Source organism: Aulonocara sp. 'chitande type north' Nkhata Bay, linkage group LG23 (assembly GCF_057382095.1).
Source record: "Aulonocara sp. 'chitande type north' Nkhata Bay isolate Kocher_YH1m ecotype deep benthic linkage group LG23, A_spYH_male_GT1.1, whole genome shotgun sequence".
NCBI classification, from domain to species: Eukaryota; Metazoa; Chordata; class Actinopteri; order Cichliformes; family Cichlidae; genus Aulonocara; species Aulonocara sp. 'chitande type north' Nkhata Bay.
The window spans coordinates 27,093,379-27,111,278 of NC_141365.1; the positions used below are offsets into that span (position 1 = coordinate 27,093,379).

General features: G+C 40.7%; 1 protein-coding gene across 1 annotated transcript in view; it reads right to left on the minus strand.

The window, feature by feature from the left end:
* LOC147302008 (aryl hydrocarbon receptor-like) overlaps positions 1 to 17,900 on the minus strand; it is a 97,940-nt gene that overhangs the window by 15,798 nt on the left and 64,242 nt on the right. The window lies entirely within an intron of this gene.

Consider the following 17,900-nt stretch of genomic DNA (forward strand, 5'->3'; position numbering starts at 1 on the left):
AGGGCGAAAGAAGGACTGAAGGAGTCTGGAGTGTTTTTACTACACTCGGTTGGTTTGTTGGTTTTTACTGTTTGTCTCGCACTGATATTGAGAGATGCATTTTACACTTCTGGATATTTTTTCTTTTCTTCGGCCTTGGTCTTTTACCGTCACAGTATTTTGCTTTTCCTTGTCTTGTAGAGCTCGTTGTAAAGTTTTTTTAGGATGCTCTTGTGTTTTTTTTTTCTCACAGGGCATAAAAGGTCTGTGCAAATTTGCTTTTATATAGAGCAACACTAAAAAAGCACAGTGATTTGACAGAATCAAGCATTGGAACGCCTTTAAAACTCCAAAATACTAAATCTTGAAACTATAAAAACATCCTTAGCTCCAACATGTCTACTCTAAACATCAAAAATTACTAATATCTCACAGGTTCAGCTTCTTGATTTGTTGTTATTCTTCAAGTTTTATATAGCAAATTGAAATTGTTTTGGTTTTAGGGGGAGGGGAAACAGATTTAAAGATGAAAAATGAGTCGATTAATCCAGAAAATAATAGTGGCGGCCTTCACTCTGTGCAGACTGCTGGTTTAGAGTACTGGCAATGCTTCTGTCCCAGCCCAAGCGCTGGGTTTTGAAATTCAATTCCTGGAGGCTTGCTCAGCCCCCGTCCTTGTTAAAAGTCCAGGCTGAATGAGGATAACAGACGGAGCCACAAAATTACCCGTTGGCCTCGGCGTTTCCCCCCATGGACCAAACGCAGCGGGGAGGCAGCCATTTTGGACGACAGAGCTCATGTGAAGTGGTTGACGGAGGCCCTGGGAGCTGCCGGAGAGGCTTGGATCGATCTGGTTTTCTAAGAGCACAAGAGGAGTTGCGTTGCAGCCTCTTCTCCAACAAAACAATCATAAAGGCATTTCGTGTATAATTTAGAGATACTGGATAAAAACCCTCGGATTATAACTGCCTGAAAACAAAAATCACACAGAGCTTTTTTAGGAAAGAAACTCTTCCCTGCAATGATTATGTTTGACAAGCTCAAACTTTGCTCTGAAATGGGGCCTTCAGCAAAGTCTTCTAAATGATTAAAGGCACAAAACTAGAGGCTGTGGAAAAAATGCAACTCCAATGTGGATTAAACATGGGAAAAGTTTTGAATAATAAAGTCAGTTTAAGTACAAGAAGTCCTTAAGAGGTGGGTTTTTTCTACTCTTGGATCTTAATGATGTCATAGAGAGTGAATATCTCTGATTATAGTCATTGGAGACACACAGCTCCCTAATTTATCAACTCACTGTAACACGTACAGGTATATTAGTGATGCTCTATGGCCAGAAAAAGCAACAAAAGTACCAGATTTGAGCACTCAAGCCAGAATTCGAACGACTCGATGATCTTTTATTGAATTTTTGACACAAAGTTAAATAATTCAGTTTTGATATGCTCTGTTTGGTTTAAGTTGCTTTAAAGTCAAATATGTGGTTAAATAAAACAAGCACGGAGAATATCAGGAACATTTTCCCAACTACTGGGATCTTCCAAGGGAAAGACTTCAGTTTGCTTGGAGCCATAAAAATACCACCAGAGCCAGATAATCTGATATTTGCCTGGTACAAAGACAGGAACATGCCGGAGGAAAAGCAAACCAGATGGGTTGGTTAAACACACTGAAGCACACGGAAAGGAAATGTACCAGTGTGGGCTAAACTGGGCACATCAGCGTCAGTGCGTGAGTTTCCTGAGAGAGAGAGGCAGCATTACATTTCAGAGTTTATATCAAAAGACACATTCTTGACCACACAAACGATCTGGTACACATAATAATCTGAGGTATGGAACGCTTGGTACAAATATTAAAATACACCAAAAAGCCAAAGAAACATACCCTGCAGAGACGGCTACATCTTTAGCTTGGTAAAAGATAGAAATCAGTTTCTTCTTTAAATGTTGTAATTAATGGTACTGCATGGACTTAACACTGGAATGTACAAAATGCTGGGGTGCTTCCAAGCTCTGATATGGTATTATTTAATTGGGACAAAAGTAATTAATTAAAAAAAACTATAAAAATGACATCAAAAAGAGTTTATATGTGAAAGTCACTACAAGTGGATAACGCATATGTCAAGCTACGTCATGATACATTATGACAGAATATTGTACGATATGTGAGATATGATATCGTAAAATACGATAAGCTATAAAAGGGTAAGTCATCTTGACATGGTAAGAGAAAACAGGATAATGACACAATACTGGATGATACAGTGATATCATACGATATTTTACAATACAATAAGTTAAGATACGATACAGCATGACATTGATTTTAATTTAAATACCACCTTTGGTGAAGAAGCAAACATTAACAGCAAAATTCACACCCAAACCTGCTCATACATAGCACAAGATTATATAAGCAACTGTACTAACAAATGCACAAACAACAATAAGATAATGGCTGGACTCTAAATAACAACAAAAGGATCTCTAAGTTAACAGTCTGGAGACTGTTCATGGAAAATTTACAGTGACCATTTGATTCTGTGTGATTTTCACCATACAAAGCTTCATTGTATAAATCCACAGAGCACAAATAACAACATGCTAAACCACATTACGAAAAGTTGCATTACAATGCTCCGTTTTTGTTTTTTTTATATGATAGCATGATGAAATGCAGGATGAAGCTTAAAGCTCAGCTCAAAGATGATTACTGTTTACCTGTGGGTAGCATATTGGCTTCTTTTAGTAAGTTCCCATCGAGCACTGTGGGTGTGTCAACATGCATACTTCAATAACAGACTCATTTTTAATCCCATGCTTCTTTGCTTTCTCCCCCATCTCAGGAAGTTTTCCCCCCGGTACCATGCCAAATGTTTTACTGCTCCCACAGCACGCTTTGCACAGCATTTAACATGATTTATGGGAAAACATAACAGCACCAATCGATTTCACGCCTTCTCGCAAGTCATGAATTTGAATACTGAATCCTTTTTTCTCGCAGGCCTACAGCAGCATTTACAGGATCAGTCTGAGGAGTTATGTACAGACATGATTTTATTTTGACTGTGTTTATCGAGCTAGGAAATATTTACCTGCTTAATGGGTTTAGATTCCCACAGGGAAGCGTCCCGGCACAACCATAGGCATTTAGGTTGGGGTATTTAGCAACTCTCTGAGGGCAGTTGTTGACAGCTATAGGTAATGCTAATAAAAACTGTACAAGAACTTCTGACATGGCTGATTTCAGTCATTCAGCAGTGAAAAAATGCTGATTAGCCACATTCCCAGGAGTCCAATTTGACGTTGTCTGCTATATCTCATCATCAGTTCCCATCACCAAAGATATTTCACCAGTATTTTATTTTAAAGAAGAAGAGAAAATAAGTTCTTCCATTTGTTTTTGATATTTTGGTTACATAGGCTTAATAGAGAATAGATTATTTTTCCTTCATTTTTAATGCCACATTTCATGTACCCATTTGATGTTTAACATGGAATTCTTTTAAATAACTGCATTGTACGCTTGCATAACATCACTACACTGATAGGAGATTTAAAAACGTAAGATCTCTCCAAAAAGTGTTTGCCACACAATCGCAGAAGCTAAAGTCAACAACAAAAAGATTCAAATCAGGAATCAAAATGTGTTGGGAAGTATGGGGAGTGCTTGGTGACAAACAGGGATTATAAAAATGCATAGAGCTTCTAAGGAGGGGGAAAAGACAAAGACAGGAAGTAATACAACAAAAGGTGCCACAGAAAGCCAACTACCAAAACAAGACAAGAAGTAAAAACAGAGACAAAAAGAGACACTGGAAAAATGCAAAGAAACCACAGCTCTGTAAAATGACTGTGAAGTCATTTGTCTCAGGGAATCAACTGAAATGAGCAAAACCCAGTCGATCACCAGACACCACACAAGCCTCATCTACAGTCTGTGGCTACAGGATTATTGTAGCCAAAGTAGCTTATTTGTCAGCAGGGAGCAGGGAATATATATCAATGCGTCAACGCGTTAACAAGCTAACCGCACTAACGAGCTAAGTGCACTAACGTGCTAACCGCTCTAACTCGTTGACAGAGATTTGCCGTGTTAATGCGGTTATGGCATGCACTGACAGCACTAATATATATATATATATATGTATATGTATATATGCAGGGGTGCACATAAGTGGTCCGCAGGTGCGCATTTGCAGGTGCGCATTTGCTGTCAAAATAAAAGACGTGCACCAGATAAGAAGATGCAAACGTGCGTTTGCGTACATAAAATTTTCTGGAGGAGGACAGACATTTGTTTAGAACTCTTAAAGATGTCGAAGAAGCAAGCTCCTTTAAGCAATTACTTTGGTGTTCCTCCACCTCCAAAGAAATGTCAGAAGGAGTCCGAACCACAAAAGAAGCACATATTCTCGGAAAAGTGGTTGCAGAACGTGAGCTGGCTTCAAACAAATGATGAACGCACAGAGATGTGGTGCAGAATATGCCGTGAAAATCCCACTCTAGCAGACAAAACCAGTGTCTTTTATATGTATGCAAACGCGCGTTGCAACTTCTTATCTGTTGCGGGTCTTTTATTTTGACAGCGAATATATCTATCTATCTATCTATCTATCTATCTATCTATCTATCTATCTATCTATCTACATATATACATATATACACATACATATATATGTATGTGTATATATATATATATATATATATATATGTATGTGTATACATATATATATATATATATATATATATATATATATACACACACACATATACGTATATATATATATATATATGGTTATGGCGTTCCATGTATGCCTTGCCTGCTAGCATCTTGCACCCTGCTGTTATGTGCTGGATTGTCTCTGGGGCATCTTTACACAGCCTGCACCTGGGGTCTTGCCTGGTGTGATAGACCCCAGCCTCTATAGATCTTGTACTCAGAGCTTGTTCTTGTGCTGCCATGATTAGTGCCTCTGTGCTGTCTTTCAGTCCAGCTTTGTCCAGCCACTGGTAGGATTTCTGGATATCAGCCACCTCCTCTATCTGCCGGTGGTACATACCGTGCAGGGGCCTGTCTTTCCATGATGGTTCCTCGTCTCCCTCCTCTTTCTTGGGTTTCTGCTGCCTGAGGTATTCACTGAGCACTCGGTCAGTTGGGGCCATCTTCCCAATGTATTCTTGGATGTTCGTTGTCTCATCCTGGACTGTGGTGCTGACACTCACCAGTCCCCGGCCCCCTTCCTTCCGCTTAGCGTACAGCCTCAGGGTGCTGGACTTGGGGTGAAACCCTCCATGCATGGTAAGGAGCTTTCTTGTCTTTATGTCAGTGGCTTCTATCTCCTCCTTTGGCCAGCCTATTACCCCAGCAGGGTACCTGATCACGGGTAGGTGTTGATGGCCCGGATCTTGTTCTTACCATTCAGCTGACTCCTCAGGACTTGCCTGACCCTCTGCAGGTACTTGGTGGTTGCAGCTTTTCTAGCGGCCTCTTCATGGTTCCCATTCACCTGCGGGATCCCCAGGTACTTGTAACTGTTCTCTATGTCTGCAATGTTGCCTTCTGGTAGTTCAATCCCCTCAGTTCTGACTACCTTCCCTCTCTTTGTTATCATCCGACTACACTTCTGCAGTCCGAATGACATTCCAATGTCATTGCTGTATAGCCTGGTAGTGTGGATCAGTGAATCGATGTCTCGTTCACTCTTGGCATACAGCTTGATGTCATCCATGTACAGGAGGTGGCTGACAACTGCTCCGTTCCGTAGTCGGTATCCGTAGCCAGTCTTGTTAATGATCTCACTGAGGGGGTTCAGGCCTATGCAGAACAGCAGTGGGGACAGAGCATCTCCTTGGTAGATCCCGCACTTGATGGTGACTTGTGCTATGGGCTTGGAGTTGGCCTCTAGTGTTGTACGCCACATCCCCGTTAAGTTCACGATGAAGGCTCTTAGGGTCCCATTGATCTTGTACAATTCTAGGAATTCCAGTATCCAGCTGTGTGGCATTGAGTCATAGGCCTTCTTCTAATCAATCCAGGCAGTGCACAGTAGCTGGTGTTTTGCGCCTCTGGTATTCTTGCCAATTCCTTTCTGTGTCCCGCTCATGTATTGACCCATGTGCCTGTTCATCTTAGCGGATATGATGCCTGACAGGAGCTTCCATGTAGTACTGAGGCAGGTTATTGGTCGGTAGTTGGAGGGGACTGGTCCCTTCTTGGGGTCCTTGGGGATCAGGACCGTCTGACCTTCGGTTAGCCATTCCGGGTGTCTCTCGTTAACTAGCAGCTGGTTCATTTGTGCTGCCAGACGCTCGTGGAGTGCAGTCAGCTTCTTTAGCCAGTAGGCGTGAACCATGTCGGGCCCTGGTGCTGTCCAACTCTTCATACTGGAGACCCTTTCTTGGATATCTGCCACTGTGATGGTTACTGGACCCTGTTCAGGGAGGTCGCTGTGGTCTGCCCTCAGATCCACTAGCCACTGAGCATTGCCGTTATGGGTTGCGTCCTTCTCCCATATGCTCTTCTAGTATTGCTCCGTCTCCAGCCTTGGTGGTGCTGTTCTCTTATTATTATTGTTCCCTTGCCACTGAGAGTACACCTTTGCTGGTTCTGTGGAGAACAGCTGGTTTATTCTCCTGCCTTCTATCTCTCTGGTGTACCTCCTCAAGCGGCTGGCCAAGGCTGTGAGTCTTTGCTTGGCAGTTTCCAAGGCCTCAGGTATGGACAGCTTGCTGTATTTCTTATGCACCTGCTTTGTCGCACCTTTCTGCAACTCCGATAGTTGGCTAACCTTCCTCCGTGCTACTTTGATCTTGCCCTCTAGCCTCCTTCTCCATGGAGGGTACTGCCCCTTGTGGCTGTTCAACTTGTAGCCAAGCATCTCACTGATCACTGCTGCCGTATTGTAGATCAGCTTGTTGGTGTCGGTAATCGTGGTTGTAGTTATTGTCCGTAGTGCTGCATTAACATCATCTAGCAGACCTTCTGAGGGTACTTCACGTAATCTTGGTAACCGGCTACGGTGGATCCAGGTTTCAAGCTTGGCCATGATCCTATTTTTCAGGTCAGTTCCTCTTGCACTCAACGATCCTTCTCCTATTGCACTTGGGGCTATGTGCCCAATCTCGGGTGGGGGTGATGATATCTCCCCCCTGACCTGGCGTCCTGACTCCTCCTTGCCGTAGCATTTGTGTTGTACCTCGTCAATCTCTAGCTGTGAGAGCAGTCCCTTCTTTCGAATGTTGGAACATTGAGCTACTAGTTGTTTCGCCGTCATTGTGGATGTTGTGGATGTTACTTGCGTAGTAGCATTCCAACAAAGCCCTGTTTTCGTCTCTTGCCCACCGATGCCTTCTTGTTCCAGTAGCCCACTTTTCGTCAGGGTGCCCTGGTTCCTCAGCACCTGACGCGGACCTTGTTGATCCGGCTGAGCGCTCAACACAGACAGCGCTATCGTCAGAAGGAAGAGCGCAGGGCAAGCTAGCGAGACAGAAGTTAAGCTCTCCTTGCAACATGGCAAATTGAACCTCCCCCACCCTCATTCAGATCTGGCGTTTGGAATTATTTTGGTTTTCATGTGACGTATGACCCTGAAGGTAAGCGCGTCAGGGACTAAAGTAAAACAGTATGTTGGATGTGCCACGCAATGCTCAATTACAATAATTAAAGCAGTCTTATATATATACATATATATATATATATATATAGTTTTAGGTAAGACTACTTTTCATGCTCTGTAACATACCGTTTATCTAAGTGCACATTAGCCTGTTATCAACTGTTAGGTAAAGATTGGGTGGCTTTACTTTGCCTGTGAATACAACAATGGTCATCAAGATGGTTTGTAAAACTGGCTTTCAAAACAGCCAACGCATAGCTGCTGTATGTTTATGCACTTGCTTGTTATCAGATCACTGTTGGCAGCGTAGGTGTGCACAGCACTAAAAAGTGAGTCCCTGCATGTGTGGTATAGTGTCAGCACAGTTTCATTACCACAATTTATAAGCTCTGTACCCATGTGTATGTATACAGTATATTCTTCCTGTAACAAATGTTTATCTTATTTGCGATTGTCACAATCATATAAAGAAATTTAAATAATCAATGCATATTTTACACCAAAAATAATTTATATAGTTCCTCCTGAGTGTGCTACTCAAACCATATTCCCCAAGCACCCATGATGTGAAAGATGGGTGGCCACACACTTTATGAGCTGGGACTTATAGTTTATATATAGTTATATAGTATAGTTTCACACTTTTGGCTATATTAAAGATACAATGGACAGTAGAGAAAGCAACAGCATTAATGCTGCTATGCTCGTCAGGCTTTTCAGCACATGTTAAAAGTATCCAGCTTGCTGAACTTGATAAATTAAACACAGTTTCTTTGCATTAGACCTGTGATGGAGTGACAACCTGTCCAGGGTGTAGCATGCCTCTTTCCCAGTGACAGTTGGGATAAGGTCCAGCCCAACCACAACCTTGATCTGCATAAGCGGAAGAAGATAAGTGGCTGGAATTGAAGACGCAGGAAACAAAACAACTGCAACAAAACAGTCGATAACATCCAAAAAGTACAGCCCCTGCAGCTCATGCTGAGCTCAGAAAAAGACTGTTAGTAAATAATCCTCGTGCTTCAAGAGCTTTACAGAGGAGTCTGTGGCTGAAGCACGTGATCCACACATGTGGGATTTATGCCATTCTTTAATCTCTTTCATTCGTTACTAAAGAAGAAGAGAAGAAACTTCAATCAATCTTAGAATCATAATCATCTTATATACAGTAAATATAAGAAATAACCTTTGTTATGAAATAACCTGGCATCCTGGTGCACCTACTCACTCTCATAACACCTATTTTGACTTCCTTTCTGTAATACAAACATTGCTTCATGATGTAGGAATGCCAGATATTAATTTCTCAACAGATGACTCTAAATTTAGTCATCCACCATGTGAATAAAAGTGACACTTACGGTAACAAAATGTACTGCAATTTAAACAGAAACTGGACAGGATGGGACTTGTTGTCTTAGTGAGACACACTTTATTGAACTGATTGATGATTAGAGGTGTAAATGCCAAGCAGCTGTCAATAACACACACAATATGCGCTGTATGTGTGAACAAATATCGAGTTAAGCTGTATACCAGCCAAAACTAATCACAAGAATTCTTGAAGTGTGCGTCCTTGTCTTCGGTTTCACCGTTGGCTCAGTGTGGTTTGAGTGCGTGTGTGGGGCGTGGGGGTGGGGTGGGGGGGTTGAGCTGTTTGTCTGGGCATGCCCAGAGAGAGCCTGTAACTCAGTCATAGCTAGAGGCATCTGGTTTAGTGGTTCAGCATCTAAGTACGGCAACAATGAGCTATTTTAGTCACAAAAAGAAGAAGACAGACGTGTGATTAACATGAGGAAGAAGAAAACATAAAAGAAGGTTGTGAGGTATAGAGAAAGTGCCAAAGTGATAATTGACAAAAATCAAAGAATAAAAAACAAAATAAGCCACACAAAGAATTGGAAAATTCTTGCTGCAAAAACAAGTGTTACAATACGATAAGGACTAGATTAAATTTAAAAAAAGAAAAGAAAAAAAAAAAAAAAGAGAGGACCGACACAGGTGCCCTGGGGAACTCCCCACTCTGGTAAAACTACTTCTTTCATCCCGCTACCCATATACTAATATTTAAAGTTAACCCATTCTGATTTTCATTATTTTCTGTCATATACATACATCCTGTTCAAATAATGAGTATCAGTGTATGCAGATTTTTTTCACTCTAGCAGAGAAATGAGAATCAAGTTATGGAGCTGAAAAGCAGTAAAATAGCTCCCTTTAAAAATGTGAGATAAAAATAAGTTGATTTAAAACAAAAAGAAAACAGAAACAAAAATAAACTCTAGACCAGCGGTCCCCAACCCCCAGGCCTCGGACCGGTACCGGTCCGTGAGTCGTTTGGTACCAGGCCACGAGAGTTGAGGCTCAGGTGTGAAATGTATGGTTTTCAGGGTTTTTGTCGGTTTTCAGCATTATTTTGTTATCGTTTTTATCGTTAACTCAGTTTTCCTGGGTCTTTTCACGTGTGTTATGAATAAATTCTCTTTTTTTTTCGGTACCGGTACTAGTTTTATTTTGTTGTATTTATCCGCAACACCTTAAAGGCCGGTCCATGAAAATATTGTCGGGCATAAACTAGTCCGTGGCGCAAAAAAGGTTGGAGACTGCTGCTCTAGACGACCTATGCAGGTGCCCTGAGGAACTCTCAGCTCTGTTTGTAATGTGGTAAAAACCTCACTTCATTCACCCCTCTCCCTCAAAAAGGGTTACATTTAACAACGAGCAGCTGACTCCTACCAACTTCCACAGCCCTAGTAAAACAGGACAAGCCCCTCAATAGCACCCTCACCCCTCCACTTCTTCTTCTATGGCTTTTTTTAATGGCAACAAGACCCCGCTACAGTTTTAGTGTAAACTTTTCAAAAAGAGCTCTGGTGCTCCTACTATGCCGTTCCCATGCTCATATTTTTCAGTAAGTACAATTTCAACAGTAAAACTGTGGCAGAAGTATAAACTGAAGGGGAAAAAAGCTAAACTAAACTAAAAAAGTTGGTTAATATGATTTTATTAGATGTCAAATGAAGGTTAGTATGAGCACAAAACCCATTTCTCTCCCCATTACTTATTTGAAGTAGCAACTTCAAATGCTATTTACAGAAGGATGGGTTGAAACACTGGCATGAAAATGTTTTAAGGATTAAAAATTAATTAAGAGTTAAATAATGTGCAGACCCTTTTCCCTTAAATATAGTTCATATCTAAAGAATTTTATCTGAAAGTGAGCACACATTTTTTTTAATCTTCAGTCCAAATTGAAAGATATTCCATTTGTTATTATAAATAACTTTAAAAAACAAAAATGGGTCTGTTGCGCTTTTGATAAACTTTGCAAATTACTGTTGGTTCTAATATAACTTATTCAAATTTTGATATTATGTAATCTAAGAGGAAACTGCGCTTAGTAAATGCATACTAAGAAAATTTGCGGCTGAGAATAATGCATTTAAAACATCCACATATAAGGTAGAGAAGTATTAAAACAATTCTTATGAGTTTTCACATCTGTCACTGTAATTTAAGAGATCATTCTCACTTCGAGACACTCCATCTGTGGATCCTTTAAAGCCATCTTTCGTATGAGTTCAAGCTTTCAGCGCTGAACCTCTCTGCACTTGTTGACCTCCTAATCAAACCCACAGTACATGAAATAATTTTAGGCTGGCACAAATCTTGAAACTCCCCCCTAACCTCCTCATCTCTCTTTTCTCTACATCTCCACCACCCCACCCCCTCCATTCTCCAATCTCGCAACACCCGCTCTCAAGCACTTTGTGGTTTTTTCGCTCGACTTTGAAACCCAAGAACTAAATGGAGTCATTGTTCTCCATCTCTTTAGACTGCAGAATGGAGCGGGTGTGTGTGTGTGTGTGTGTGTGTGTGTGTGTGTGTGTGTGTGTGTGTGTGTGTGTGTGTGACAGGGTATCGGGATCTCCAACACTCATGCTCGCTCTCTCTCTCCCTCTCTCACTTTCTGATCCTCTCTGTGCAGGTTTGGGCATGAATGTCGAGAACTTTGCAAAAGTAGGGCTTGTCTGGTTAGGAAATCGAGAAGGGGTTTAGATTCAAAGCTCCACTGTGAGTGCTTTTGCATTTGGCGTTTGGCTTTAAATCAACACTTTGTGTTTTTAAAATGAGTCACTATCTGATTAATCAGTGACATTTGCTTAAATTTGGCACAAACTGTCATTGTTTGGGGGCTAATTTCATGCAGACTTGTGGAGCCTAAAATATACATTCATGTTTTTCAACAGATTGTCTGTACTTCCCCCCAAAAAGGTTGCGATTAGCTTGAAAAAGCAGCCTGAAACAGAAGCCAGAAGAAGAACAAACTTTTAACCAGCTTTTTTATCTTGAATGCTGTTTTCTGGAAACGACCAAAGATGTGATTGAAACTATGGAAAGCAGAAGAAATGTACAGACTCTTTTGAGAAATTCCCAATGATGGAATTGTTTTCCTTAAGCTTTTTTTTTACTTTTGGGTTCATTGCATTAAAATAAACGTGTTTAATTTGTTAAGTATCCATATTCACAGTATGAAATGCATCAATGAAAACCATCTTGAACAATAAGGCCTACTGACCATATGCAAGAATTTCACTGAGAATTATATAATACATGTATAAAAATTTGAGTTAAAGATCTTATTTAATCTACTAGCTAATATACAAATATTTTATTATTTTTAAGTAATTTACTCATTACTCAGTTTGAAGAAAAATGTCAGTATCTGATTGTTCCACCTTCTTAAATACAAGAATATGTTGCTTTTTGCTTCTTGCATGACAATAATTTAAATATTTTGTAAGTTTTGGACTCTCAGTTGGACAAAATAAGGCATTTAATCACTTTTGATGGATTTGTAATGTCATGAAATAACTTGGATTTGGACAAGGAACTGGAGAGCAGCTGGACAGATGAATAAGACACTTAAATCCTCTAGACCCTAAACTGATTACTAGAGTTCTGAGGACTTTCCAGAGGAATCTGTTTTGTGTGTGTGTGTGTGTGTGTGTGTGTGTGTGTGTGTGTGTGTGTGTGTGTGTGTGTGTGTGTGTGTGTGTGTGTGTGTGTTTTATAAGTTTTAGATAGTCAGTGCTTTTGGAACTATGGATTCCCCTATCAAATGTACATTTGCAAATGGTAAATACTGGAGGTTCTAATAATCTGAAAGGTCCTTTATAAACCAAATATAAATATTAACTTCAAAGTCCGAGCCAAGAAAAGAGATTGTGCTCCTGTGCTCATTTACAGTTTTCATTACTCTTGGACTCCACTAGAAAAGCTTTGCATGATTAACCTAACGAAAAACATCACTGATTCCATTTAAAGATCAACCAATTCAGGGTCTGCAGTCCAAGCTTGCTTCAGTCTTCATGCTATTAATTACATTTTCTTTTTTTTAAATCGTAAATTCATTTCACAAAACCCTTTTTGTTCTTTCTTGTTTATTCTCAGACAGTAAAAGTTACCCTTATAGTAACTTTATAGTTAAAAAAAAGCTCACCTGGATAACCTTCTGCGCTTCCTTTTGGCAAATATCATGAAGGCCATGCAACTTAATATGCTACAGCCTGCCCAGAGTTTTTGCTGCATCTGCAAGCAGCTTTGCAACCCACTTTCACCGGCTCTGCTGGTTGATTGATGCCTGCTCTATTCTGTCTTACTGCTGTAAATATAAATCACCACAAATGGAAATGCTATTTTCTTTTCACTGAAGTTTTACCTTCCTTTCCACCTCTAGAACTGATTGTGTCAACCTGCCAATCATTTTGATTAACAGCTGTTTACCACTGAGGCGCCCTCAACGCTTTGATAGCCGATTTTGACACTAATGTTCATATTGTTTTCTAACTGCTTCTCTTCCTGCCCCCTCCTCCATTGTCGTTATAGTGACTTCCTGCTTTGTGGTTTAAAGTTTCAGCATGATAACCACAGCTATTTCACTGATGGCCGCACCCACAGAAAAATGGCAAACAAGCCGACGTCGCAACCATGAAAGAAAATAAAAGCCCAATTACATGCAAACCGGACTGAAACAGGCGCTGTTTACTCATCGTTACTTTAATGGTTTATACACAGAGTAGAATCTTTTTTCCAATATGTCTCATCAAATCAAAATCTTTAAGGACACCTGCATACCTGCATGCTTCTACTGAAGCAGTAGCTTTATTGGCCAGTTTTTACTCGAGTCCTGAATTTCAAATATTTAAATCAAACTTTAAATCAACCAAATCTGACTCTAACATAGAAGATGAGCCTCGTCTCAATGCCTCGTACAACGATATGACCCTTGAAAGTTTACCCCAGATGCACTTGGTGAAGTTTTCTCTAATGAATCATCTGAAAATAGATCAAACACCTGCAGTACCAACAGTTGTTTCTGCTACTATACGTTACAGACATTTAATTGGTGCAGTTTTGTTATTGAAACTATACAGTCATAGTGGTCTCTTTTAGTTCTAAGGTTTTACATATCAGGACAAAAAGTAATCTCAACCTCCACATGTCTTAAAATTAGGCAAATACAACCGTTCAGTTCAGAAGCAAACCTCGATGAACTCTTCTTGTAAAGAAGAGTGGGCCAAAAAATCCTACACAGTGATCTGAGAGACCGATAAAGTCAAACAGAAAACAATTACTCTGTGGTTCTACAAGCTACCGAGTCATAGTTTGCGCTTAGTTTTTCTGCATTTCTGGCGTAGCTTTAATTAAATAAATAATGACACAGTGTAATCTGTCATGTGTTGTTCATCTGAGTGTGCTCAGGACCAGATTATTTTCATTATGTCCTTATACATGAAAAGTCAGAAGTGAAAAAGCATCTACTTTCTTTTTCTTGCATGACTATGTGCAGTGGAAAAGGTAAACAGTGCATGAGAAACAGAGCAGGCATCTTTGGTAACGCATGTTAGAGGTTTCTGAAAGCTGTGTTTTATAATATCTTCCAGCGAGCTGCAGGAATGACACTGACAAATGATTCCCGCCGTTTGGTCGCGTTCTGGATCAGTGCTGCAAAGTGTGGCGCTACATCACGCATGCATACGAGCAGGCAGACGTGATGGATTCAGAAACCACACACAGACACACACACACACACACTCCTCTAGCCCTGAACCTGCTCTTCCTACAACCCCTGACCTCGTTCACGCTATGATAAGGCTGCTTCTGGAGAAGAAATCTCAACGTTTACATTCCTGTGTCTGAACAGAGGGTCAACCCCGGGTGCCTCCGCTGATACTGCACACCACACCCTCTCACGCACACATACAGGGATCATACCAATCACTCATTAAAGTTGGGGCAGCAGGAGTTCTGGAGTTCATCTCCCAAGCAGCACATATTTATTCAGTGGAGACAAGTTCATCACTCAGCGGCTCTGAAACGAGGCTCAGTCAGTCAGATTAGGGCTTGAATTCCTCACTTGAGCCTACGAAGAGCTTCGCACCGCAGGTACGTGGCGCTCCCCGAGGTTAGGGTCGGGTTCAGGTTAAGCTTTATCTCGAAGAGAAGCGGGTCAAGGTTTACAGGGTGAAGAAACAACAAGACAGAAAGGCAAATAAGGACAGATAAGCAGAATGATGACTGGACTAAACGGTCTTTCACTGAGGCTGTGTGTAACTTTAACCCTTAAAAGTCTCATCTTGCTATTTCTTGATGCTTCTATTAATACTTTTAACTCCTCCAATGTTTCCGTTATCCAGGAAAGACATCTAAAATCATCTGATGTCAGTAATGCAAAAAAAGTTTAAAAATACAACACAAACTACACAAACAGAGTTCCATTTATTCAGACTCCTTACAAAACAAATTTACTCTGTTTTTATAAAGCTAGATGAAAATAATTCATAAAACAATCCATGTTTGAGTGAACTCCTTGTTTCCCACTGCCTTCTGACAGGGGTTTATAGCCATGGCTGTCTAAGTTGACTGTCTACGTTTTCCCAGCTTGCACATGCAAAATTGCACAATCACTGCTCTGTAATGCACATACAGCTGATGTAGCATTCTGTATAAGTTATCATTTATTTTATTTATCTATTTAATATGTGGATTTTTGTCTATTTGGCGTCTGATCTGGACAGTAAAGGAAGAATTTCATGTTTCTTTACCGTACGTGTGACAAAAAAACTTGAAACTGGATTATTCTAGTGGAAAAGAAAGTAATACTTTGATGGACTTGTAATCTGGCATACCGGGTATTTTCCTGGTATGCCAGCGTTCATTACTGACACTGGATTGTCCAATCAAGTCTCTTAATACCTTCACTGTTCCCTTCTCACCAGCTGCGGAGAAGTGAGGAAGAGACGGAGGAAGGTGATTAACGTGTATTAACATGGTAAGTAAATAGATGAAGGGACTAGAACAGGGTGATATGACCAAAAATATTTATCACGATATACATTTGAAAATTTGCGATAACGATATAACTGACGATATAATTGACACTAGACAAAATACTTTAGCAAAGTCGTACTAAAACATTGACAGATTTTCGAGTGCCGTGTACCACATAAAGTCGTTTCGAGGTCAGTAAACACCACCAGAATTCATACATAAGGCGCACGGGATTATAAGGGGCAGTGTCGATTTTCCGAAAATGAATTTTAAGTGTGCCGTATTTTCCAAAAAACACGGTAATAACGACGGCCGCTAGCATGCTCTACCAAAAATAGTGCTTTGTTGTGTGTCTGACGGACCAAAGCTAAACCAGTTCCACACCACTGAAGTCGCAGCATTTTCACAAACCAATTCTGGTTCATCCGTTTCATTCAACGATCCGCTTTCACCCTTGTCATTCTCCGTCGCCGCCATGTGCGTATGAAAACAAAGGCACTGCGCATGCGCCTTTTACCCATATTCTATTGCAATATTTCATTTTCTTATCGTTGCCCAACATTATACCGGTATTACTGTGAACGGTATGATATGGCCCAGCCCTAGCTGGGACATAATTAGGAAGGGAGAGATTCAAAGATTCAGGTAAAACAAATGGTTATTTTGACCATGAGCCACTGCTAATAGCTGAAGTGTAGCTTTAGATTATCACATGCTGCAGTGTAACTAAGAAATACTCCAACAACAACAACTATACCAACTTCATTAAAACCTGCTTAATTTCACACAGGGTCCACTATTTTAAGCTACTTTCGTTTCTGCAAGCCACTTTGCAACCCCCCCCCCCCTACCCTCCACTTCCTCCTTTTCATCCTGTTTCTGGCTTAATGAATGTCACATCTGCTGCCACTGACACCTCTGCTCTCTGCTGATCGTCTCCAAGAACAAAGCAAAATATTAACTGGTACAGATAGAATTTAATAATCTTCTTTGGACTACAGAGCTCCTGACGGGACTGATTTTCTTCATGTTCAAGACTGTAAGCCAGTTGAAGAACTCTTTTCCACTGTTGTGTGTTGGTTCTTGTGCCTACACTATATGGATTAAAGCAGCGGTCCCCAACCCCCGGGCCTAGTACCGGTACCGGTCCATGAGTCGTTTGGTACCGGGCCGCGAGAGTTGAGGCTCAGGTGTGAAATGTATGGTTTTCAGGGTTTTTATCGGTTTTCAGCGTTATTTATTTAACATTTTTATCGTTAACTCTGTTTTCCTGGGTCTTTTCACGTGTGTTATGAATAAATCTTCTTTTTTTCGGTACCGGTACTAGTTTTATTTTGTTGTATTTATCCGCGACACCTTAAAGGCCGGTCCGTGAAAATATTATCGGGCATAAACAGGTCCGTGGCGCAAAAAAGGTTGGAGACCGCTGGACTAAAGTACCAGGCTAGTTAAATTACAGCTACAGCAGCTGCTCATCCATAGAAACCCACGTCATGAAGCTCCTGGCCTACCTCGGCATTCTGTATCTGTAACACTTCCACTTTGAAATAATACTGCTTGCAGTTGATGGTGTAACATTGAGGAGGGAAGAAATTTCATGAGCCGACTTGCAGCACTGGCATCCTGTTACAGCTCCACGTTTAGCTTCAGTGAGCTGTTCAGAGTGAGCCCTTCCTTCAAAAATGTTTGTAAAGGCAGACTGCACGACTAAGTGCTTGATTCAAAGACTAAGAGACTCTGTGGCCCAATACCTTTGTCCATATAGTGCGTTTCAACACATTTACACCAAAGAAAGTCTGACGGTGGTGCCAAAGAGCTGTCACAAAATTAACAGATGATTCTTTCTGCCATGCATTTTAACATTTGATCCTTTGAAAGTGTTTAAATAAATGTACGTTGGATTATTCCTGGCACTGGTATCAGTTGGAACCAGGTAACTTAAACTTGCAGGTTTCCCACATCT